The sequence below is a fragment of the Anabrus simplex genome, chromosome 7 (genome assembly GCF_040414725.1).
Source record: "Anabrus simplex isolate iqAnaSimp1 chromosome 7, ASM4041472v1, whole genome shotgun sequence".
NCBI lineage: Eukaryota > Metazoa > Arthropoda > Insecta > Orthoptera > Tettigoniidae > Anabrus > Anabrus simplex.
Genome location: NC_090271.1, coordinates 141,246,383 through 141,273,158, shown reverse-complemented (window position 1 = coordinate 141,273,158; position 26,776 = coordinate 141,246,383). Strand labels below are relative to the sequence as shown.

Below are 26,776 nucleotides of genomic sequence, written 5' to 3'. Positions count from 1 at the left end.
CGGCCATAAACATCAAACGAAATAAAATCGATGTCGGTTTTATACTGCACAGTGTGTGAAACATAATATTCATTTGTTTCCATACGAGGGCGCAACTAGTGCATTCAAATTAATGCAGAGTCTACACGGGAAATAGAGTAATATTTTTTTGCAAGCTGCTTTACGTCGCACCGACACAGATAGGTCTTATGGCGACGATGTTGTAGGAAAGGATTAGGAGTGGGAAGAAAGCGGCCGTGGCCTTAATTAAGGTACAGCCCCAGCATTTTCCTGGTGTGAAAATGGGAAACCACAGAAAACCATCTTCAGGGCTGCCGACAGTGGGGTTCGAACCCACTTTCTCCCGAATACTGGATACTGGCCGCACTTAAGCGACTGCAGCTATCGAGCTCGGTGAACTCTACTACGTATAATAATGTCGGATCCAATAATTAAGACAAGTTCTGATTTAAGAAGGGATCTATTATTTCAACATCTCTAAGCATGTTTTATTGGCGCAGATAAATAGATTTGTGGTGGAGTTAGAGCTTTGTGTTTGGAGTGTACCGACATACGCATGAGAAACCTTGACTCTAAGAGATCTGTGAGAAGCAAGTGTGTAGGCCGTGAAAATGTGGTTCTGGAGAAGAATGACAAAAAACAGGCTGTAGGGACAGGAAGTCAATGTCTGTCGAACCCGATCTAAAAGAGGAAAACAACCTTCACGGTCACAAACTCAGGCATGAAACTCTTCTCCAATTAATTATTGAAGGTAAAATTCTGGGGAAAAGAACACGGGAAGGTGGTGGTGGTGATTATTGCTTTAAGAGGAAGTACAACTAGGCAACCATTCTCTATGAGAACACGGGGATGACTACAATATTAAGAACACTGTTCATGAGAAAGGTTTTGATTCGTATGCCTATGAAGAGGGTAGCAGTGGACCGTCAGACATGGTTGCAGCGACAAGGCCTTGCGTTTAGATGATGATGGGAAAACTAATGGCATATATTGGATCAAGTTTAATATTTTTCTCATTTGGCTACTGCATCGCGGGAAAATGATATGGTGGATTTTCATGAAACTTTCAGTTTAGGATAAGGTCTGGTAGGATCTTAGCTATATGCTGTTCAAAAGAATGGTGCCATTTACACTTGGGAAAACCAAATCATCATGAATATGTCTTTCAATAAACGAAACTCAAATTCATAACGGTCAATTTCTTTGCATCTAACGAATCGTTTTCGAGAGCCATCTGTATGGAATATGGAGTCGACAAGTGTAGGATTCAGTGCATTGATAGGGAAAAACTGACTCAAGGCCTGTGAAACTACCACAAATGAAATAATCGATTCTTTTGAGTACGATAATAATAATAATAATGGCGTATGGCCTCCGGAGAGGCCTGGTGCGGGTCTTTTTCTCGTAGACGGCCTATTAGGCGACCTGCATGTCCGTGAAGATGAGGGCCCTACCTAGGACGATTTCTAATCCTGAATACGCCACACACACCCAGCCCCCGAGCCATTGGAATTAATCAATTAAGGTTAAAATCCGCGTCCCGGCCGGGAATCGAACCCGGGACCCTCTGAGCCGGACCCTCTGAACCGAAGGCCAGTACACTGACCATACAGGCAACGAGTCGGACTAGAGTACGATGAGATGAGGCCTGTTAGATAAAATAGCATTTTACTGTATATGTCTCTCAGTCATGGCCATCCATCAATACTTCATATCACAGCCGCACAGTTGCTAAGTATGTCACACAATTTGTATCGCTAATTTCAGATGACCCCCCAGCCATAAGACATATGTGACAAATTCAGCAAGGAGTGGGGGGGGGGAGGGCTTCAGAGGGGTCGAAAACATAAAACTCGACGTATCACTCTTACGGTTGGTTTTACGGGAAAATCGTCCATGAAAATAATTATTCACATTATTTATCGAATATTTAGGTGCAACACCTCATTCCTACAAAGTGAAAAATAAGGGAAATATCAGTGGTGGTCGTGTGAAAGTTCAAGAGCAGATAACTAGTTGTATGGAGAGTACCTATGGTGACCATCCCTGCAACGGTATAAAGGGAACATAACACTGTCTGAATGTTTGAATACTAACCGGATACTTGGTTTTTGTACTGGAATGTTGAGATCCATGTGGAAGGGAACGAGGGCAGAGATGAAATGTCTGAACACAAAGAGAACCAAATGCACTAATATTTCATTTTAAACTTCATTACATTATGTTTGGTGCCAAATCTCCGAAAAGCTGGATAGGCCTATACAAACATTTAAAGAAATTGAAAAATTACAGAGGATTTAATCTCCAGAAGCGTTCTGTGGTCATCAAACCAAATCAAAAACAAAACCCCACGGCACTTAACGCCCTTGAAAGGGCCTTGGCCTGCCCAGCGACCGCTGCTCAGCCCGAAGGCCTGCGGATTACGAGGGGCCGTGTGGTCAGCACGGCGCATCCTCTGGGCCGTTATTCTGGGCTTTCGATACCGGGGCTGCCATCTCACCGTCAGATAGCTCCTCAATTCTAATCACGTAGGCTGGGTGGACCTCGAACCAGCCCTCAGATAGAGAGAAAAATCCCTGACCTGACCGGGAATCGAACCCGGGGCCTCCGGGCGAGAAGCAGGCACGCTACCCCTACACCACGTGGCCGGCCTCTGTGGTCATCAGGTGGAAATATTACTGCTAAGTACTGCAGCCATCATTAATTCTAGAAGAGTATCGTAATAAAGAGTTAGGTACGTGTCATAAAGATGATTGTTGTTGTAATCTTACTTTTTTTTTTTTTTTTTTTTGCTAGTTGCTTTTACGTCGCACCGACACAGATAGGTCTTATGGCGACGATGGGACAGGAAAGAGCTAGGAGTGGGAAGGAAGCGGCCATGGCCTTAATTAAGTACAGCCCCAGCATTTGCCTGGTGTGAAAATGGGAAACCACGGAAAACCATCTTCAGGGCTGCCGACGGTGGGGTTCGAACCTACTATCTCCCGAATACTGGATACTGGCCGCACTTAAGCGACTGCAGCTATCGAGCTCGGTATAATCTGATGTAGATTAAATCCTAAGGAAAGCTGCACGATTAGTCCTGGGCGATTTCCGACAAAATAACAGTAGTACGGAACTGTTGCAAATTTGGGGAGTAGGGTGAAAAGCTGCTCGCCTCTGTAAGCGGTATGTTCTTTGCTGTCAGTGGAGTGATGGAGGGGAACTACATCAGTACACGAATAAGCTTGAATGGAGTATTTAGAAGTAGGAATTATCATAAAATGAAGATAAATTTAGAATTCAAGAGGGCAAGTAGGGACACATCTTTATAGGAAGAGGAATGAGGGAATGGAATAATATACCAAGGGGCATGCTCGATAAAATTTCTACGTCTTTGTAAAATCATTTAAGAAAGTACTAGGTAAACAATTGATAGGTAATCTGCCACCTGGACGACAGCCCTAAATGCAGATCAGTGGTGATTGATTGATTTATTGATTAATTGATTGATATTGATTGAAGTGTAATCGTGCACATGCTAAGTAATTGTCCTGCCAAAGACGCCTACAATAGACACAGGTAGTTTTTAAACATAAGTCCATCTTATACGGTACCGCTGCGGTAGTAAAACATTCTGTGTACATACAAAGAAGTGCTCAGTTTTTCATTTATAAAATCTGGGATCCGTATTTTTTTAAATAATAACATGACTTCGAATTCGATGTAAAACCCTCAGGTCCGCAAATTACTATTCACCCGGTGTACAATCCCTAGTATAGCAGGTGGGAATCCTGATTCCTGAAATCACCGTGTTTGAAAGAAAACTAGCGCAACTGTCACGGCCGATACCTGTAAACAATGTGCTGATGACATGTGATAACATCTGAAGGCTCTAATTGTGGAGTAGCAATTAGCAGGCGGTACCGGCTGTCAGGGGGGACAATGCTAAGGGCTGGGCCGGTCTTTACCTGAGCGAAACAACAAACATGCTCAAAATAAAACGTCCTCCTCCTCTGCGGCAAGCCGCACGCCAGCTTTCACACTCGACGCGCTACAGTCAGCTGGTTAGAACAGTACAATCCACATACAAGGAAGTCTCCTGCAATCCATTCACAGGCTCGATATTAACTCTATAATATGTTACAAAAAATAATAGAACGTACAGCAAGCTCGTTCATCATTATCCAGCGAGATACATTTGTCACAGAATCTTAAGCAGGCTGTAATTGATTCATTTGTTAACACTTTGTTTATCTAATTCTCTCCTCTTTCTTCATATTAGCCGATATTTGCTGTGGTAAATAACTAAGGATGTACTTCAGAATATATTATTCAAAGGTAAACATAGGTAATTCAGAAAATTTAACACAGAAAATTGAACTATAAGACTGATAGGCTGCTTGATTGAATGGTCAACGTAGTGGCCTTCAGTTCAGAAAACATCGGGTTTGATTCCCGGCCGAGTGGAAAGTTTTGTTTTGCTATTTGTTTTACGTAGCGTGTACACAGACGATGGGATAGGGAAGGGTTATGACTGGGAAGGAAGCGACAGCCCCTGCATTTTCCTAGTGTGAAAATGGGAAACTACGGAAAGCATCTGGACTGTCGACAGTGGGGTTCAGAACCGCTATCTCCCGAATATAAGGGTGGGGGGTTTTAGCCGCGTTTTGTTAACTTTTCTGGTTCGGAGACTGGGTAATTTTGTTTGCCTCAATACACATCTCTTCATATATAGTAGACTACACACAACATTCCATAGTATACTATCGACCACCTCAGAAACATGGAAACAAGCAACAATAAATAGGCTACTTAGAATTCGGCCTTGAAACAGGGCCAAGCACACAGTTCACACTCCCGACCCCATCAGGATTTAAGAAATAGCAGAAGGGGGAAAATAAGTACATAACTACTTCTGGCCGTGGAGGGTTAACTCAGCCTATAACAGAAACGTGTATCAGGCAAACTCGCGTACAGAAAGGCAGAAGGGCATGGCGATAACCACTCTATATTACTGAGTGTCGAGATTACGTATAGCGTAAGCCTTTCCCTCCACTTCTTCAGGGGCTTCACTGGCTTGTACGGAAACGACTCCGCTTTGCTCTTCAGAATAATCTTTCTGATTCTGATTTTGTAAAAAAACATGTTCAAGGCAAGAAAGAACATGGAAACGAAGTGTCCTTACTGATACCTGAATATCCCACTTACAATATTTCTTCCAAGTAAAATAATATGGGAAAATATTTTGTCACTGAATCCGGTTTCTTTCACTAATCACTCACATTTCTCTGTTTTACTTTGCCAAATCTTAGGTTATTCGAAATAATGGTCACATACTTGATTAGCTTGTATTTGAGAGAGATTGTACATGTATGTTAATAAATCAATTCCTATTATGCGAGCTATATCATTGGTAGAGTTTTATAGAAATAAGTTCTCATTTTAAACCTGAATATATACATATTTCTGAAAAGTAATATTCAGTAATAGGCCTATATCGACAACTGTAGATCACAATCAACTGAAGTCGATATTTGGACATCTCTGTAAGGACAATGTTTACGTACGTCAGATGGATATTTTTGTAACTAACATGATCTCCATTAAAATCACCCAGACACTTCTGGGTCTCAGAAACTTACACCTATTCGAACTGCGAACCGCCATGCAGACATCTCTGTCACCATCCTTCAGACTTCTGTTTTAGGAGCTCCTGAAAATATCGGAACTGGCTATTTTAAATACAGTATTCTAATTGTAGTACTGAGCTGTGTTGTATCTTGCAATAACAGTCAGCGCCATTAGCTCTACTACAAACTAATAGCTGCACGTTGATGCAATTTTAATGCAGCGTTGATATCTTTCCATCTAGAAATATATAGGCCAACATATTACGGACAAATCATAATAAACCAGAAGCCTCCGTGGCTCAGGCGGCAGCACGCCGGCCTCTCACCGATGGATACCATGGTTCAGATACCGGTCACTCCATGTGAAATTTGTGCTGGACAAAGTGCAGGCGGGTACTCAGGTTTTCCCTGTCACCTTTCATTCCAGCAAAATTCTCCGTTTACATTTCATTTCATCTCTTGGCCATTTATCATTGTCTCAGAAGACTGCGACAGGCTTCACCAGCCGGCACATTTCCTATCCTCGCCGCTAGATGGGGGCTTCATTCATTCCATTCCTGACCCGGTCGAATGACTGGAAACAGACTGTGGATTTCCATTTCATTCAATAATAAACCACTTTTTCTTGTAATTCACAGTTTACCGCTAACTTCATTCGAGTTTCACATTCCCGAGTACATTTCGCCAGAACATTTGGAAATAATAATAATAATAATAATAATAATAATAATAATAATAATAATAATAATAATAATCTGCCTCTGTGGTGTAGCGGTTAGCGTGATTAGCTGCCACCCCCGGAGGTCCGGGTTCGATTCCCGGCTCTGCCACGAAATTTGAAAAGTGGTACGAGGGCTGGAACGGGGTCCACTCAGCCTCGGGAGGTCAACTGAGTAGAGGTGGGTTCGATTCCCACCTCAGCCATCCTGGAAGTGGTTTTCCGTGGTTTCCCACTTCTCCTCCAGGCGAATGCCGGGATGGTACCTAACTTAAGGCCACGGCCGCTTCCTTCCCTCTTCCTTGCCTATCCCTTCCAATCTTCCCATCCTTCCACAAGGCCCCTGTTCAGCATAGCAGGTGAGGCCGCCTGGGCGAGGTACTGGTCATACTCCCCAGTTGTATCCCCGATCAAGAGTCTGAAGCTCCAGGACACTGCCCTTGAGGCGGTAGAGGTGGGATCCCTCGCTAAGTCCGAGGGAAAAACCGAACCTGGAGGGTAAACAGATGATGATGATGATGATGATGATGATGATAATAATAATAATAACAATAATAATATTTGCTTTAAGTCCCACTAACTACTTTTACAGTCTCCGAGGTGTCAAAATCTAATCTCGCAGGAGTTCTTTTACATGCCAGTAAATCTATCAACACGATGCTGACGTATTTAAGCACCTTAAAATACCACCGGACGGAGCCAGGATCGAACCTGCCAAGTTGGGGTCAGAAGTCCCGTACCTCCACCATCTGAGCCACTCAGCCCAGCATTTGCAAAACAGGGGGAAAACCGAATCAGTCACATTTTTCATTATGTATGGGGAACCAAAGTCTAGAAAAAATACCGAAAGCTTCTTTGCTCTTATTACTCTTTGCTGTTACACGAGGAACTTAGAACAATACGACTATAAGCCAGAATATTTGCTGTTGAAAAGAACGGGTAACCTGGATTGACTGGACGTTAACTTTTTATTTTTAGAAATTGGGACATTTCTTTACTGTATCTTACGTTTTACCTATTACGCCAATTTGCTTGTGGAAAATTATAGACAACCCTCAATATACAAAGTTAACATTTTAAATAGAAAGTTCAGACCATATGTCCATCAAAATTCACCATTTTATGGACTATGCAGTATTTATAACAGTACATCGCGGAAAAATACTCTTGATTTCAGTACGAACATGACTAATTTTTAGAATTCACGGCAACCATTCACTAACAGACAGACAGACAATGATACTGTATGTATAATAAAATAATTTGGAACAAGGTCACGTAAGCCCAAGCCCATAATAAAAGGTTAGATTAGATGTAATTACGTTTGTAATTGATTAAGTTATAATTTTAGTTTATCTCAAGGAATGTTGCTGTAATTGGAATAACAATTTAATACAATTTAATTAAAAAATTAAATGTGGGGTATCATATGTTTGTTATTCTTGTGAGAATATGTCTCGATGTTCAATTTGCTTCAATTTACCTTAGCTTGTGCCATAAATTTACCTTGGTTTATGCCACAAAAACACTCGCTATAACAAACCAGGTTCCATTCTTTGACGTTAAAAGAATGAATTAAAAATATAAACTTAGCAGCTTACCGAGGATTCTTCTGTAGGCCTATTTAACAAAACAATATTAAAATATCCTCTAACTACACTTTCAAATAGCATTGCTGTAAAAAAAGATTGTGTTCTTTGAACTTGCAGTTTCCCCCAAAGAGTAAAAAGAAAAAAGTGTGTGTAACCTTAGGCCCTAAGTAAATAGTTTGAAAGAAATCAGTGACTAAGAAGGTGACTACATCATTAAGGAGCAATTCTCATAAGGCCCATAAGTATGGTTTCTAAAGATACAAATAGAAAGTCTCAGTGCAATTAAGACAACTCTCACTATTTTTGCAGTTCTGTTCAATAGCCTGCGTCAATCTAATTCTGTCCATGTTTATCAAACGAGATGTTTTAGTTGATGATTACTCGCGATCGCGTTTGAACTTAACTTTCCGCTAATGCTATTGGAGAGTCCAGAGAAAATAACTTATGAATAAAAAATAGCGAGTCTTCTATTTCACCATAATTTGGTGACCAAATTATTATATAAAAAAGATAGAAATAATCCGGAAATATAACAGGTTTTACGAGTACAACATACAGTACATAAAACGCAACGTTGCTATTTTACAGAAGTCCAATCATTATTCGCAAGCGTCAAAGATATTCCGCTGTAGTGAATGTGTACATTATTTTGAGGGTGTAGGCCTATATCACTTTGTAGAAAGTAAAATTGTGCTTTATTTTTTAAATTAGAAGAAGCGGAGATTAAACGAACATTGAGCCAAATTATTTTATTTTTATTGTTGTCAGAGTTCTTCAGAATAAAAATTACACATCTTATAAATACAGAATTTATCTAGGTTTTTCACGTTACTGACAAGTAGGTATATAGACTAAGAGATAAAGGAGAATTTGTTTTAACATTGTAATTTTGTATAATCATGCCAATATACTATGCTTGTCGCTTTTTAAACATGTTATATACGATGAATATAGGAAGAATAAACATAAACTATGGAACTTTTGGTCTATAAACTCAAATCATAGTCCTGATAAATATGAAAATTACAGCTTATCAGGATTTTCCTGTACCCTATTCTTAAACTAAAAGTCAATCGCGCTCATGTGACTAGATTTCTATACACAGTAATAATAATAATAATAATAATAATAATAATAATAATAATAATAATAATAATAATAATAATAATAATAATAATAATAATTACATTTACTGAGGCTTTCGCGGCTCGAGATAAGAAGAGGGAAGAATCGTTGTTGTTTTACGTGATTGTTGATATCGTAGTCAGCTATGGGACCACAAATTTTACGTGGAATCCGAACCATAGGAAAGTAACTTATATTTTAAAATATGCCACTACATTGGGCGGAATTCGAACCGCAGACCCCTTAGTGAAAAGCCAGTGAGAATGCCTCTCGACTATTATGCGCCCGGGTCGGAATATTAGACACAAGTAGTTTTTCGGGTTTCGGTCTGTACAAACTATAGCCTATTGCACAAAATCTGGACACTTCACTAAGATATTCTGCCTACCGTATTGAACAAAGACCAAGGACGTGGTTCAAAATACCAGATAGTTTGAATGCATTGTGTTCGTTTTAAACCACGATGTACTTACGCACAGCCATTTGATCGAATCCGCGACCTTGTCCTCAAAAGGCTATCTCTCAACCGACTGCACCATTGAAGCCGACGTATAATAACTAATGATTAAATTTGAAAGGAATGAGACAGATTAGACCAAAGTGAAGAATTAGAAGAATAAAAGGAGCTGAAGTTAAACATCGTAGGAGAATGTTTACGGGTAGATGGACAGATTAGGTAACAAACGAAGGGGTAGTAAATAGGCCAGGTTTGAGGAAGAGATTATGGCGAAATCGGATTGAAAGGAGATAATAAGTTAGCTGAATACAATGTAAAAGATTGGACAGGAGTTATTTTGTAACAGAGGGAGAAGTTCAAGGTTTGTAGATACTAACTGGAATATGGTAGACATGCGAATCCTTCTTTCTTTCTTTCTTTCTTTTTTTTTTTTTTTTTTTTTTTGAGATGAAGAGATCAATGCGAATCTGAAGAGTAGCTTCAGAATGGAGCCCGTTCAAAAGCAGCAGATAAACTTACAATTACGTGATTATTTTGTTGTTGTTCTGGTCATACTAATTTCCACTAGCATTCGTAAGAGTGAATAGAGTTGATTTCTTATGCAAGCGGCTGAGCTGTTGCGATTGGAAGACGGTACCGCTTACACGATGTAAGATTGCGTATAAAACACCGAGACCGTCCTTCAGCCCTCAAACCGACGATAACAAACAGAAGAGAACAAGAGTTTACAGTTTTGAGACATGTTGTAGGTTTCCTCCATGAAACAGTAACTTTGAATGTAGACACTTTTCGGGTTATACTTTTAACTACAACCGTTATTTTACTCAGATAATGCAATTACATTATGATAGTGTCAAATCCCCCTATCTTTGAAATGTTCCGTTAGACGTACGAATGAACATTTACACCGAGTTCACAGTGATTTCTTCTTCTGCTGTCTTAAACCCCAAGAATTTACAAAATATTCTTCCATCTTCGCCTCATTCTTCCAACATGTCTTTTTCCTGTTGACCTTTCATCTCATGCTATTCTTACCATTTTCTCCTCGTTCATGCATTTTGTTGGTAAAGGCTATTCACTCTCCTTTATAACTTAGTGTGTTATCCATTGCTACAACTCTATTACTGTGTCGTTTCGTATGTCACGTCGTGTAAGTAAATAGGCTGCATCCTCAAACGGTTGACCAATTCCATCCTGTACAAAAGAAAGACCCCTACACCAAGAGCAGAATTTGAACGTCGGATCATATGTTACAACTTATAGGCCTACCTGTAGTCAAGTTTAGAGGATATCAAACTAACATAGTATATTATATGTGCGGGAGTACTGGGCAGACATCAAAGCCAGAAGTAGCCAGTTAAAATGACGTGATCCAAAGTTGGCCTATACGACATGGATAATAATAATAATAATAATAATAATAATAATAATCATAATAATAATAATTTGTAATGATGATAATAATAATAATATAGGCCTAATTAAAGTTCAGAAGGTCTAATGACACAGGCTCCTCGCGTTTGAAAGACAGCCAAGTGTACCCCAATTTTATTTTATTTTATTTTATTTTTATTTTATTTTATTTATTTTTTTATTTTTTGCTAGGGGCTTTACGTCGCACCGACACAGATAGGTCTTATGGCGACGATCCCAAATTCTTCGATACAGGAAGCTGACAAATCGCTGTTCGATCAACATAAATTTTGCGTGTTGTGATATGACTTCCGGTGTTCATATCATGTGTATTCTCTCCTTAATTTCACTAACCCATTCGTAATTAAGATTCAGACAATTGTTGGAATGGGAAATTAAGTCTAATAATTATTAGCCTATATATAGGCCTACATATCTGAGCCACAAATATGTGCATTCGAATATACAGTACAATAGAATGGCATGGTTTGTTAAGTAATGCTAACTGTCCAATTCCTTTAGACATTAAGAAGTACAGGATAATCAGAAATTCGCCTCAAAAAAAGTTCTTCAGCGAGTCAGGCCTTTTAAATGCCGATGGCCTTATAGCCGAGCAACATCGTCACTGGTTTCAAATCTTGGCCAATGCGTGTGGGATGTTGGAAAAGAAAAATATCGTCTGTAATTCAAGCAGTGTTCTCTGTTGATGATAAGCAAACAAATCACAAATGAAATCAAGTTCTGTCTTTGTGGTTTGGTTTTAACGTAAAACTGGAAATTTCGTGGCTACGATGAAAATATCAACAGTCACGTAAATATACAAGACTGCTTGTTTGCCTTTAAATGCCGAATGAATGCGTTGAGATTCATCCCACAGCCTCTAACAAACAATATTACGAAGCCGTCCAGCAGCAGTTTTAAGACAATGCATGGGGTCATTGTGACGTTTCTGTACCTTCAGGATATAACAACAATATTAGAAGTTACGCTGATGGTAGTTTGTAAGATTATAAGAAAGAAATGTACGTGTTAAGGAGTTGGTAGAATTATCAACGATGAAGGAGGATCAGGATTTGACTGTTGGTATCATTATCATAGCAACGGATCCTGCATTTGTACACATAATCGAAACCATAGGGACATTACTTTTCATTTCGGAAATCTCACATCTATTCCCCAGGTTTCGGACCGCGACCGCCTTGTTGAGAAACCACGGTATAAGGGTGGTGATTTTTTACAATAGCGATATTAAGCGAAATGTTTATATAGGCTAGTAGGTCTACTATATTTTTCATTTGTTGCGACATGTAAACCATTTTTAATGTTTTGAATAAGCGATAAAATACGAAATTTACTCAAAATTCGAAAGGCTAAGTAAATGCGAAACACGATTTCTCAAATAAAACTTCGTGTTTTTTATTTATTTTCCTTCTGGAAATTGAATCGAGGAGTTTATGCACCCTTTGAATATCATGTAGAGTTCTGTTAAGGAGCTCTGGAATGTATTTGGGGTCCTACCGAGATTGTAGATTCCGGAAGATACCTCAAGTAATTTTTTAACTGACAGAAAACAAATAACAGACCAAATTATTCAGTAGGACTATGTTCTATGATTTCCTTCAACAGTGTCATTGATTCTTGAATATGATTTCAGTTTTGTATATTTTGTCTTTATTAGACCTATTCTAATTTTTTTATCACTTTCTAGTCACTAGATTGCGTGCCAAAAGCCTGGATACAATTTCAAACCTCTCCGCAGGGCTCATATGGAGTGAGGGCATATGAAGCTGCTGATGGTGATTCGTCCGTCGGATTGTGACGTTAAGCCATGAGCAGGCCCCTTGGTGCTGTTCAACAGGTGTAGGCTGTAAAGCGACATCGGTATTCACCCTCTCTCTGCCTCTCTGCCTATCACGTTATTCATTTCATCTTATTAACTCCTCTGATGAGGTTGATGTCAGGAATGACATCCTGTCGTAAAAACTACCGACGCCGTAGACAAACGGGACGAGGGATCGACATAGAAAAACAGTCTAATTTTGCACCAATATAAATGTATTCTCTTTTCTACATGTTATGCTTCAAGCTAGGCCCTAGCCTATACCAGTTTAAATGAAAAGTTTTACTGTCAACTCAATGAAAGGCGATTTTAATTTTTATTATCGAAAGACATTTCCTATACAACGCTAAATTTAAAATTCTATACAAGTCAAAATGCGAAATTTCTGATTTCAGAACGCTCATATGGGATCTTTTACGGTAAATCATACTGCTATAGTCCGCCTCTGTAGTGTAATGGTTAGCGCTATTAGATGCCGTCCTCGGAGGCCCGGGATCGATTCCCAGTACTGCCAGAGATTTAAGAATGGCGGGAGGGCTGGTGTGCGGTTAAAATAGTACCTCCATTGGAGGTGTGTCTGAAAAGAGCTGTACCACCTCAGGACGAGGACACAAGTTAACTTACTCCTATAAACCAAGGGTTAACACTGTTTATAGCATCGGGCCCACGAAGATAAGCAACATTAGACGTGGGTAGCAGTAAGTTGAGCGCTCGCTGTTGACTGATGGAAGAGCAGAAAGTAACTACCCACCCCAGGACGAGTCGTCTTCAACTTGGTAAAGTTCCAGTCAATCTTCGGTTTGTTTACTCATTGGCCATACTAACGATGGCCCAGTTCACTGCGAAAATCAATATTAACAATCAAGGCTCGATAAATTGAAATGCCGTAGCGATATATACAGTAGGCCTATATCACTAAGTGGTTTTGTACGGTCCATTAACCATCCCAGTTAATGACTGGTAATTGCGTAAAACAGTAAAAATAGTACAGACTGACAAGGTGAAGCCGTACTTCCAGTAATACGTGTTTTCCATATGTTGAATTTATCTGGTACGACAGTCTCAGTACTTAATATTCATGACTAGTTGAATATGAAATTAGTCCGGTTGAATAGCTCAGTCGGCAGAAAAATTCGATCCCGGCTCAGTCCGGTGATGCTTAAAGGTGAAAAAAGACGCCATCCTCGTGTCGGTAAATTTATTGACACGGAAAGTAACTTCTGTGATACAAAATTACGGCATATCGTCGTCTCCAAAAATCATAATAAAGTAGGGCTACTTAGTGGAACGTAAAACCAGTGGTATTAGACTAGTATATAATTACATAATTGTAGTCCGCCTCGTTCTCGTTACAGCGTCATATCTACGTGGTCTGACACCGTGGTTAGCCGGTTCGAGTCCCGTTGGTAGGAGAAATGTTCAGCATCAGAATGTTGGCCAGCAGGGTAGGCGAGATAGTGGTAGGCCAATACAATTTCGAATAACTAGATTAAGTGCCAAACGCCTGGATGGGCACGTTCAGCCTTGAACAGAAACCTCGGTGTTATTCGACAGAAGTAAGCTACGTGCCGACACCGGGTTTCACCTTCTCCGCACCTCATCATCATCACCACCACCACCACCACACATCCAGGCATGCATGTCGCCCACGGGTGTCAAATAGAAAGACCTGCACCAGGCGAGTCAAACATACCACGACACAAATTCATACGATAAATAAATAAATAAATAAATAAATAAATAAATAAATAAATAAATAAATAAATAAATAAATAAATAAATAAATATATAAATAAATAAATAAATAAAAAATAAATAAATAAATAATTATCAGAAAATCTAGCGTGTGTACCATTTCATGGATTCATTATTTATTTGGTACTATTTCCACGTTTTATAGTTTTGATTGAATTAGTACGACTACGTGATTTGAGACAATTATTTAAAGTTAGAACATTGTGCACTAAAAAACATCTTTTATCGTTTAATTGAAAGCAATATTGTAGCTGGTAGTTCTACGTGGCTGTGATGTGGGATCCTCAGTTTCATGTTGATAATTGAAAGCAATATTGTAGCTGGTAGTTCTACGTGGCTGTGAAGTGGGATCCTCAGTTTCATGTTGAATCCAAACCACAGAGACGTAAATTTCCATTTCAAAAATTCCATGTTCTATGCATTAGTCGGAATATGAATTGCAACCACCTTAGTGAGGACCAGTGACGGCGCCACTCAGCTATCACACCCGCTCTTCCGTGTTTAACTAAATAAACATTTCACAGCAAGAGAGGATTCCAGCAAGACATGGCAGATATTTTATATTCTGGTTAAATGAACTGCATCACTATTGATCAATCCGAGACTTTTTGGTAGAGTAGATCATGAGAGACTACAGACAAAAATAGGGGAAAGTGGACTAGACAAAAGAGTGGGTGAATGGGTGCCTAAATTTCTAGAAAACCGATGTGAGAGAATTAGAGTTGGTGAAATATTATCACATCCTGTAATGATGAAGAGGGAATTACGTATGGCAGCGTCAATGAACCTTTATATTGTTTATACTGTATAGTCTATATAAATATTATGGGTTACGAACTAAAATCACAGATAAGGCTCAATTTTTGCGGATGAAAAGACCTCGACAAGTAGTGAAACAGACAACAGACAGTAGTATGATGGTAAACGGGGTGAAAAGTCAGGTTGTAAGTTTCACGAAGAGGAAGTCTTCTCAGGTTTACTTATTGTGTTGATAGAGTGTAAGAACCTCATTGGAGATCACTGTAAGTACCTAGGTATTAATATAAGGAAAGATCAACATTGAGGTAAACACATTAACGGGGTTTAACGAATATTTTTATAGATCTCTTTATATGGTTATGAGGGTATTTAGGGGCTGTAGTAAACATGTGAAAGAGAGGGCGTGTAAGTTAAGTCACTGACAGGACTCCAATTGTTTTAATGTATGATACCCTCACGCAGGATTACTATTGATTCGAGAACTGGAAAAGATCTCAAGGAAAGCAGCACGATTTGTTCCTGAATTCCAACAAAATAGTATTACGAAATTATTGGTAACTTTGCCTGGGAAGACTTAGGGAATTAGGGAGGCAAGCTGCTCGAATGATGTTTCTAGCTGTTAGCGGATATATGGTGTGGAATGATATTAGTAGACGAATAAGCTTGGAGTTTTGAAAAGTAGGAAAATCATTGTTTGAGTCATTAGTCCATAGAGTGGGTTGATGCAGCTTCCATAGTTCCCTACCCTGTGCTAACCTATTCATTTCTACGTAACTGCTGCATCCTACATCCGCTCTAATCGGCTTGTCATAATCATCCCTTCGTCTACCCCTACCGTTCTTACCGCCTACACTTCCCTCAAAACCAACTGCTCAAGATGTTTCCTATCATTCTATCTCTTCTTCTGGTCAAATTTAGCCAAAACGATCTCCTCTCACAAATTCGATTCAGTACCTCTTCATTCATGATTCGATCTATCCATCTCACCTTCAGCATAGGGCCTACTTCTGTAATACCACATTTGAAAAGCTTCTGTTCTCTTTCTTTCTGAGCTAGTTATCGTCCATGTTTCACTTCCATACAATGCCACGCTCTAGATGAAAGTCTTCCAAAACAATAATTATACTATAATAAATGAAAGTAAAGTTGGAGTTCAAGAGGGCAAACTGGGGCACATATTCATTTACAGGAAAGGGAATTAATGATTGGATTAATATACCGAGGGAGATGGTCGATAAACTTCCAAGTTCTTTGTAGCCTAATCCCTAAAGAAAAGACTAGATAAACAATTAATGTGATAGGGGATCTGGCCCCGTGGTGTAGGGGTAGCGTGCTTGCCTCTTACCCGGAGGCCCCGGGTTCGATTCCCTGGCAGGTCAGGGATTTTTACATGTAGGCTACCTGAGGGCTGGTTCGAGGTCCACTCAGCCTACGTGATTATAATTGAGGAGCCATCTGACGTTGAGCTAGCGGCCTCGGTCTAGAAAACCAAGAATAACGGCCGAGGGGATTCGTCGTGCTGACCACACGACACCTCGTAATCTGCAGGCCTTCGGGCTGAGCACCGGTCGCTTGGTACGCCAAGGCTCTTCAAGGGCTATAGTGCCATGGGGTTTGGGGGGATAGGGGATCTGCCACCTGGACAGCCCTAAATTCAGATCAGTGGTGGATGATTGATTGTTTAATAAGCGTTATTGGCTGAGTGTGCTACGAATGGTCGACATCTAAAAGTTCACCCTTGATATCCACAAGACCGTGTATTTTGGAGTGATGCTACTTATATTATTTTTCTAAGAAATAATAACCTGATCCAGAGATGACCACCTTATGGAAACGTGTGTGTTATATAACTGTTTCCAGAAGGCGTTGTCTCAAATTAAATTTGAAGACTCTCATTCTGACCTGACCGGTCGAGTTGGCCGTGCGGTTAGGGGCGCGCAGCTGTGAGCTTGCATCCGGGAGATAGCGGGTTCGAACCCCACTGTCGGCAGCCCTGTAAATGGTTTTCTGTGGTTTCCCATTTTCACACCAGGCAAATTCTAGGGCTGTGCCTTAGTGAAGGCCACGGCCGCTTTCTTCCCATTCCTAGGCCTTTTCTATTCCATTGTCGCCATAAGACCTATCTGTGTCGATGCGACGTAAAGCAAATAGCAATAGCCTATATATAGTCTATAGCATTCTGACCTGTATGTTTTCTTTGATGTCTTAAATTAGCTTGCTGTCGTAGAACTAATAGCATGTAACACACTTGCGGAAACGACCATTGTAGAATTTACAGTATAGTCTATGATTACATACTAATTTTGCAGTAGAGCCCTTCCTGCACTTAATATTGCACTTCTAGGCTGTAGTAACTGATTTACGGTCATTAGTAGTAATAGCCTAACTCGATTGTTCAAACAAACAATAAGCCATTGTAGTGCAAGATAATAATGGCAGATATCTATCATTATTATCCATATCTTCTACAAAAACAATCATCGATACAAATTAACGCGTTATAATTTAATTGACAACGAAGTAAAATGTATTTTTACTTATCACTGAAGCTGTAGTGAAAGTGAATGACACATCATTTTCACCGTGTGAAATAATCTGTTGGACTACTTGCTTACACCACTCCTACCTGAGGAAGATATTTACTGACAGATACAGTTCATTCATTGTAGCCTATAAATTGGACATACTATGGGATAATCATTAGAAAGGGCTCTGCCGATCACTCATACGTCTATATCTTGTTATTTGTTACAGAGAAAATAATGCCTTCCACGGAATCAACTCTTCTTAAGGGTATTAGCTAACATTTGCACGGGCAAATAACATCTCAAAACGTCCGTGCGGGAGCTCCAGACGAACATTGTCTCGTTCAATTTAAAAGAAACTATTCTCCTCTTCACCCTTGCTATCTACAGGACTACATATTATTCCAAACATTGATATAAAATCACGTAAGCAGAACATCGTTATTCGATGTAAGTAAATATAACTTTTCAATAGCGGTCAAGAAATAGACTGTTATTAATCAGAAACGGTAAGAACTTTAGTCCACAAATAACAAAACGACTTGCTAAATAAATAACTGGAATGACAATTTTCGGCGGGAGTTACATTTAGAACTATTCTCCTTGAAGAAAACAGATCAGTCCTATCAGAGAGGTAGTAAGTTATAGAGGGTAATAATGTACAACGAACTTCAAAACAAGATATAAGATTAGAACTTTAAATTATGTCTTCTGTACAGTGGCCCTCAATTGTAAAAAACATAGCTTCAAACATACGGTAGCTTAGTTTTTGTCATTACATTCATCAAAATCATATTTTTAATTTATTTGTTCGCGGTTGATCCGAATTCCATAATTTGAGAAGTTGATAGGAGCACTTTGAATAAATCTGTGTATATTATTACAAAGAAATTCACTAATATCATTGGCACATCTAGGATTTGCCGCCTCTGTGGTGTAGTGGTTAGCGTGATTAGCTGCCACCCCCGGAGGTCCGGGTTCGATTCCCGGCTCTGCCACGAAATTTGAAAAGTGGTACGAGGGCTGGAACGGGGTCCACTCAGCCTCGGGAGGTCAACTGAGTAGAGGTGGGTTCGATTCCCACCTCAGCCATCCTCGAAGTGGTTTTCCGTGGTTTCCCACTTCACCTCCAGGCGACTGCCGGGATGGTACCTAACTTAAGGCCACGGCCGCTTCCTTCCCTCATCCTTGCCTATCCCTTCCAATCTTCCCATCCCCCTACAAGGCCCCTGTTCACCATAGCAGGTGAGGCCGCCTGGGCGAAGTACTGGTCATACTCCCCAGTTGTATCCCCTGACCAAGAGTCTGAAGCTCCAGGACACTGCCCTTGAGGCGGTAGAGGTGGGATCCCTCGCTGAGTCCGAGGGAAAAGCCGAACCTGGAGGGTAAACAGATGATGATGATGACATCTAGGATTTATATAAGGTCTACGCTTGTAAGTTAGACTACACATGTATAAATAGGTTTAGTCTATGTCTGGATACGCAGAGCTGTAAGTTGAAATTGTGTTCTCTGTACCTTGGCTGTAACGCGAATGAGTGGTGAAGTATCAGCATTATTATTAACTTCTGACATTTCCTTAATTTTAAAGCAAATGTTATTTTCTTGAGCGATTTTAAACTGAAAGGAAGGTGTTGAGAACAATTGGTTTACTTTATTTAGAAATTATTATTTCAAGCTTGCAATGCCGTCACTAAATCGCATAAGTTAATTATACTTATTAACTCCCGCAAAAGAGGAGCTTTTCTTGACTTAAAACTCGGAATTAATGCAGTAGCATAAGTTATATGGCAAAAAACTACTTATTATGAGTTGAATGTTAATGGCGAAGGATGAGTTCAGTACTGTTAACATTTCATTTACAACATTGGAGTCAGCATCATGCTACTTTTAATGATTTTGAGTAAAATTGAAATAGAAGTAGAATGTACAAACTTTCATTTTATTGCTCATCGTAGAGTTAGTGCCCGGCTCCGTGGATAAATGGTTCGCGTGCTGGCCTTTGGTCACAGGGGCCCCGGGTTCGATTCCCGGCAGGGTCGGGAATTTTAACCATCATTGGTTAATTTTCCTGGCACGGGGGCTGGGTGTATGTGTTATCCTCATCACGATGCGCAGGTCGCCTACGGGAGTCAAATCAAAAGACCTGCACCTGGCGAGCCGAACCCGTCCTGGGATTTCCCGGCACTAAAAGCCATACGCCATTTCAATTCATCGTAGAGTTAGTCAAAATCACCGGACATTTGCACATATAGATAGAATATGGAAGAATTTTATGCAGAGATCTGGTACGAAAGATTTTATCAAATTCAAATTACAATCATTAGGCCTATATAGACCCTATAGCCTGTCTTATAGACTAATTTACTTCATAGACTATTTTGATAACGTACCTATGATGCAATAATAGGTTATAGATAAATGTGCTTCCTTGGAACAATTGATTACGTTTACTACACTTCCTCTGGAAAAAAAAAAAAAAAAAAAAAAAAAAAAAAAAAAAAAAAGACCACTTTCCTGAGACAGAACATTTAATAACTACCGGTCGCAACGTTACAGTAGCCTACATTACTTTCAGCATGCAATTCAATCCATTAACCAATAATGAACATAACCTCAGTCTGATCTTGTGCTCAGTGTTCTGATAACATAACCTCTGCGCAATACACATGAACGAAGAAACAACAGTTAAGTTACTTACGATTTTTCTGGGAATATTCCATTCATAAAGCACACGGTTCTCTAAATACCAAACTTATAGCCTATGTAAAAAGAACTACTTATTCAAGTCTACTTCAACACATCAAAATCTCCTACAAATCCAAATGCACTAATAAAATAAAACAAACAAATATTGTTTGCGAGATCATAGTTGAGCACCGTCCATGTAAACCACTCAACCAGCATGCAGAGAACACATGGGTTATGAAAATATGAACTTGTAAACACGTATGGTTAAGAGCGAAGGAAACACCGTGGCCGGCATGTCTGCGGCGTGCACTGCACTGGGGCTCGATCCCGGGACCCCTGCTAGACACAACACACGCGCTACTCCGTTAAGGAGCACTACGCAACACAAGGAGCAGCAGCCCATCCTGCGAGCCAACCAAGGCAAGACAAGCGCTCCAGCCTAATGACGGCCACTACAGTGCTAGATAAATACTGGCGGCCGCGAAAAAAGACGGTTAAAGAAGTTAAAAGAGTTATCATAATACTATTTGCTGGCTAAGTAGGCTTGAGCTTGCAAACAGGCGTAGTAATAATCGGCAATAACACATCACATAAGATCAGTCTTGGTAATCTTCTTAGCCCCCAAGCCGGAGGCGAAGCAGCGCCGCTGTTTGAACATTTAAAGGAGATAAAACACAATAAACTCACCTAAGCTGTCAGAAATCTGTTACTGAATGCAGAGGCCTTCCAGATAAAACAAGCCTTAAGCCTGTTACCGAGCAGCTTAGACCGTCTCAAACCGTATTAAATAAGACCACGATTGATCCACTGCAATCCCCAACTTTTCAAACACACACACACATACACACACGCACACACACATACACACTCACACATACACACACCACACGACATGCTCCTAATGGCGACTTTTCCCTGCCCGCGCCGGTCTGCGAACAGGCTGCGCACACGTCACGTGGTACGCTTCACAGCCAATGGCAACGCATGAACACGCCTTCTAGGTGACTTGCCCCTCCCCCGTGTGCTTGTGCTGTACCTTGCCCAGTGCCTCCTCCACCCCTCCCTCTCACTACGGCTCGACACGTATTCCTATTGTGGCTACCAACGACAAACAAAAGGTTTTAGGAGGGGACTCAGGGGCTGTGTACATAGTACCCCTTCCCCCCGGCCGCTCTGGCTAGAAACTGTAAGGTTTCTGGTAGCGAGTAATCAATATCTGGCAAGGGAGGAGTAGATGTGTTAAGTCTGATGTTGAAGCGAGGTATTTCCATATTCATTAGTTCTCCTCTCCGGCAGAGAGGCAGCAGGGCTGGCCAGCATGGGTCAGTGGCGGCTCGCGAGCCACATCCGGCCCACAATCCATGTCGAGTGGTCAGAGAACAGGGTATGGGAAATAAATGTATGAGGGAATACATGAACATTGCTACATAAAATGAGAAAGCAAACCCTATGGCACTATCCTATATGGGCCTTGTCCTACCAAGCGAGTGCTCCTGTGTCCGCAGGCCTGCAGAAGACGAGGTGATACGTGGTCAGCGTAACGACTCATATAGGCCGGTATCCTTGGCTTTCTAGACCAGGATCACTATCTCACTGTCAGGTAGCTCCTTAATTGTTCTCGCGTAGGCTGAATAGACCTCGAACCAGCCCTCAGATCCGGGTAAAAATCCCTGACCTTACCGGAATTCGAATCGAACCCGGGGTCTCCGGGTAAGAGGCAGGCTTGCTACTCCTAGACCATAAGTCCGGCTGAATATTAGTCTACTATTTAGGGGACAGATCTGTGAATGAGGGACTTGCTCTTTCTCCACCTGCCATCCGCGAATTGTAGGAACAATTTTTGGGATAATAATAATAATAATAATAGTGAAGAAAACTGGTAGGAAGTGGTCCACAGAAAGCAAGATCCTAACACAGTGCATTCATGGAGAGATTTTGGGAGGATAAGAAGGTGAAAACCATCAGGCCAACGGACAAGTTCAAACACGCTCTTTTAATGGGCATAACGAAGACATACTACTACTACTACTACTACTACTACTAATACTACTACTACTACTAATAATATTAATAATGGTGATGGCACAAGCAAGGATGGGCTATAACAAGTAGACGAGCCGAAGCAAACTGCTTCTCTGAAGAAGAAACATATTTGTAGGCCTATGTAGGCGTATGTATGTGTTAGGCTATTAAGCATGGATGCATGCTATGTATATGTAGCCTATAGTTACGCTACGTATGTCGAGTCCTCAGCTCGATGGTTGATTGGATCCCCAATAGTCCCTAAAATGGATAGGCTGCTCCCTACGAGTAACACCTTTACACCTTTCGTCATAGTGACTGGATCATATCATATCTCAGTCACTTTCATGTTGATACCTTAATGCACAATAGTGCCAAGTCCAATTTTTTTGTGATTTTGACATTGACCTATTGGTACTTGGGGAAGTTGCATCGAGTGCACTTAAATTCCTTGTCCACATGTATGGCGAAAACCATATCCACGCGTGCTTTGTTCGTAAGAGCACAGAAATGCCAAGTCCCAGCGTCTGAAATTCTCTGAGATTTCAAGTGCGTATTTGTGCCATGTCCGGTCTAGGAATGGATGTGCACTTGTTCTTGGTTGTGTAGTTTTGTTTTTCTTGTTGCTTAAATCACCTTAGGGATTTCTAAAGGTATGGTAAATGGAGCATTGAAGCATAAGACACCATTTGGAACGTACAACGGTTATGATGGTGGAATAGGGCGACCAGCATCCAATTGCATTCCAGAATCAGTTGCTTGTCATGTGCGTGCCTTCATTTCGTTGTTACCCAAAGTTCTTGCACACTACGCTACTGCAGAAAGAAGAGTAGTCGCCCCTACTTGGCTCCTGATCTCAATATATCTACATTGCATTGAAAATCCGGACCACCCAAAGATATCAGAATGTGTGTTCAGATATATTTTCAAATAATTTGAAGCACGGTTAGCAATTTTTTATTCCGAAAAAAGGACCAGTGCTCTAAGTGTAAAGAGGCATAACGCACTAAAACCACTACAACCAATCAGGAGTGTATAGAACACATCACTTGTAAACTTGAAATTCGGGAAATGAAAGATAAAGGCACAAAAAGTGCAGTTGATAACCCAAAATTAGTATTTGGAAGTTTTGATCTTCAGGCCATACTTCAAATCCCTTTCGCAATTGATTGCCAGTTTTTTTTTAAAGGAAACTCTCTCATTATAATTTCACAGTGTATGACTCACTGAAAAATGGAACTTGCTTTTTATGGAATGAGACCAACGGAAAAATGGCAGTGTTGAAATCGGTAGCTGTCTACTTAGATACATAGTACATTAGTTGAGCATCTAATCCTGTTTGCAGACACGTGTGATGGACAGAACAGGAACCAAAACGTGGTAGGCCTATCTGGTCTACTATACGCCATGAATACGTAGTTACATCCCAACCTGAAAACGCTGGACCTAAAATTTATAGAAAGTGGCAATAGTTACCTAGAGGCCGATTCTATTCCTGCCACAATTGAAAGGATGAGGAAGCCTTTATACTCCTCGTGAGTACGAAATTATCATGGAAATGGCCAGAAAGATTTAGATCCACTGACAAAATGCGTAATGCACAACAGACGATAAGATGCCAAGAACGAAAAATCAGTTGATTACATGGTTTCGCTTTACACAAGGTAGCAGCTTGGTGAAGTTCAAGTATTCTGTGAAGGACGAATTCCGCGAGGTGCAGGTTAATGCTAAGAGCACTAAATGGGATGGAATCACTCCTCAACCAAAATTCAGACAGCTGCTACCTATATCACTTCAAAAGAAGAAAGATTTGTTGACTGCCGGTATGTTGAAAACTGGAGTCATCCCAGCTGAATATAAGGAGTTTTACAACAGTTTACCTTCAGCAAAGGGAGTTTATGACGAAAGTGTTTGGTCAACCGTAAGAATGGATGAGGCAAACGAAGAGGACTAGATGACAGTAAATACCCTTTGGATCGAAAATCGGTGCAATATCCAATTTCTCTCGCTTGCGATGCACGAAAATAGCGCCTGTGTTCACCTCATGCAATAATTTTTACTTCACACGAAAATGGTTCGAACCGAGCTCGATAGTTGCAGTCGCTTAAGTGCGGCCAGTATCCAGTATTCGGGAGATAGTAGGTTCGAACCCCACTGTCGGCAGCCCTGAAGATGGTTTTCCGTGGTTTCCCATTTTCATACCAGGCAAATGCTGCCATAAGACCTACCTATCTGTGTCGGAGCGACGTAAAGCAAGTAGAAAAAAAAGAAAGGTTCGGTAACACAGTCGTTTATAAAGTAGGAGAAATTTGATTTTGATTTGATTTTACTGTAAAAATTCAATTCAGTAATAATCCTACATTCCATAATGTACATATTTCTTAAATTTAGATGAATAAATGTATCTTCTATTGAATTAATGACCTGTCTTATAATTTTACAAGAAATGGCAATAATAACCCATGTCCAATAAAACTGCGTTAACTAGTGCTCAATTGTTCCATGTCCTGACATCAGCACAAATAATCACATTTGGAAAGAATGTATGCAAATTTTTAACATCAATTTATTAGAAAAACACTTTTGAAAGATTATTATACCTAAAAAGTCAGCGCCACCAAAGAATAGTACATAATGTGGTATCGAAACAACCGGGCGAGTTGGCCATGCGGTTATAGCGCGCAGCTGTGAGCTTGCATTCCCATTTTCACACCAGGCGAATGCTGGGGCTATACCTTAATTAAGGCCGTGGCCGTTTCCTTCCAACTCCTAGCCCTTTCCTATTCCATCGTCGCCATAAGACCTATCTGTGTCGGTCCGACGTAAAGCCACAAGAACACACAAAAAAAAAAAAAAAAGTATCGAAACACGAGTTTGAAACTTTGTTTTGACATTTGGCACAATTTATGAAATTTGAACTTGGCACTATTGTGAATTAAGGTATCGATATTGTCCAAGTCGAAGATGAGGCTCAGACAGATCTATGAAATCAAGAAATTTGTTCTAGCCCAGTGCTTCTCAACCTTTTCTGTAAGACTTCCAACATGTGCGAAGTAGCCTACCTCCATTGTAAACATCATAATTATAACAATAAGCTAATAACCGGCGCCAAGGAATTAGAAACTCAAAAATGCATGTACACAAGAAAGACGACATTCTCATGGCGAGAGGATGAAACAGTTTTGGGAAGAGAAGAACAAGATGATCAGTGCTAACTGATGGTTTGCGTGCCCCTTAGAGGGCCAAACGCACAATGATGATAATAATAATAATAATAATAATAATAATAATAATAATAATAATAATAATAATAATAATAATAATAATAATAATAATAATAATAATAATAATTTTATTTTATGTTAGTCTTTAGCAACCACATTTAAAATTGGGCCTACTATTATACAATTATGAACATATTTTTGTTATATTATTTAGTCATGCAGGGATCAATGCAATGAATATCGACATTGACTAAGTTATTTTATTAATTCAAAAATACAGGAAATAAATAATTGTAACGTAAACATACATAAAAATGTTGTTGGAGTCATCAGTCTACAGACTGGTTTGATGCAGCTGTCCATGCTACCCTATCCTGTGCTAACCTTTTTATTTCCACGTAACTACTGCATCCTACACATGCTCTAATCTGCTTGTCATATTTATACCATGGTCTACCCCTTCCGTTCTTACCAGCTGCATTTCCCTCAAAAAGCAACTGAACAAGTCCTTGGTGTCTTAAGATTTATCCAATCATTCTATCTCTTCTTGTGGTCAAATTTAGCCAAATCGATCTCCTCTCACCAGTTCGATTCAGTACGTTTTCATTCGTGATTCTATCTACCCATCTCACCTTAACACGATCACTGCGTATTAGCAGAGCGTGACATACCCGCCACCCTGAGCAAAATATTTGTGTGGGACTCTTTAAGAGTTGTAATTATCGAAGTTTTGTACGTTGGTATGATGAGTTCTATCGAACTCGTGGACTTATCCCACTCACGCGCCTGGTGCACGGTGCACGGTGGTTGAAATCGAGAAGTAATACTGGTCACCAGACGGATCACGCGCCACGCGCGTTGGTAGATTACTGTGCATTATTTACCGCGGATAGCAAACAAATGCATAAAGTATGTTACAGACATAAATATATTCATATTTGCACTTCTCTATTACAGAATTTGACAAACAAAAATGAAATACTTTGGCTAATTTGGTAGGTCTCGTGATATAAAAGGAACTACATTGTAGGCCATTAGAAAAA

The 26,776-nt window shown here is 40.2% G+C and overlaps 1 protein-coding gene across 1 annotated transcript in view; it reads right to left on the bottom strand.

Annotated features, from left to right (window-relative positions):
* The window catches only part of LOC136876978 (homeobox protein OTX2-like), a 257,983-nt gene extending 236,722 nt beyond the window's left edge, over nt 1-21,261 (bottom strand). The window contains exon 1 of the mRNA XM_067150752.2: nt 21,175-21,261. The gene's annotated coding sequence lies outside the window, so the exon portion shown is untranslated. The remainder of the gene's footprint in view (nt 1-21,174) is intronic.
* Nucleotides 21,262-26,776: the final 5,515 nt, after the last annotated feature.